Here is a 448-nt window from a genome sequence, read left to right as displayed (position 1 = left end):
TGTGGCAGCAGAACAGCTCAAAAGGCCAGGGGGGGCTCAGGCACCAGCAATCCCTCACCCTGCCCAGCACCCCAGCAGCTCCAGGAGCACCAGCAAGATGCCAAGACCCCCTCCCCGAGGTACCCAGAGCCTCTTCCTGGTCCCTGCTGTGGGCTCTGGCTTTGCAGAGAAGGGGCTGCCAGCATTTCCTCACCAGCACAAAGCAGCAAGGGGGAGAAAAGCTGAAAAACTCCTGAAAGAGGATGTGAGTGTGGGAATTTTATCAATGGGGACAAGGGGATGGGGCCACACTCCTCTTGGTGGTGCCCAGTGACAGGACAAGGGGCAACAGGCACAGACTGGAACCCAAGAGGTTACCATCTGAGCAGAAAAGAGAAAATTCTTTGGTGTGAGGGTGCAGAGCCTGGAGCAGCTGCCCAGAGAGGCTGTGGAGTCTCCTGCTCTGGAG

The sequence above is a fragment of the Merops nubicus genome, unplaced genomic scaffold (genome assembly GCF_000691845.1).
Source record: "Merops nubicus isolate BGI_N331 unplaced genomic scaffold, ASM69184v1 scaffold18101, whole genome shotgun sequence".
Taxonomy (NCBI): Eukaryota; Metazoa; Chordata; class Aves; order Coraciiformes; family Meropidae; genus Merops; species Merops nubicus.
The sequence above is the reverse complement of the archived record's forward strand: the minus strand, read 5'-3'. Positions refer to the sequence as shown.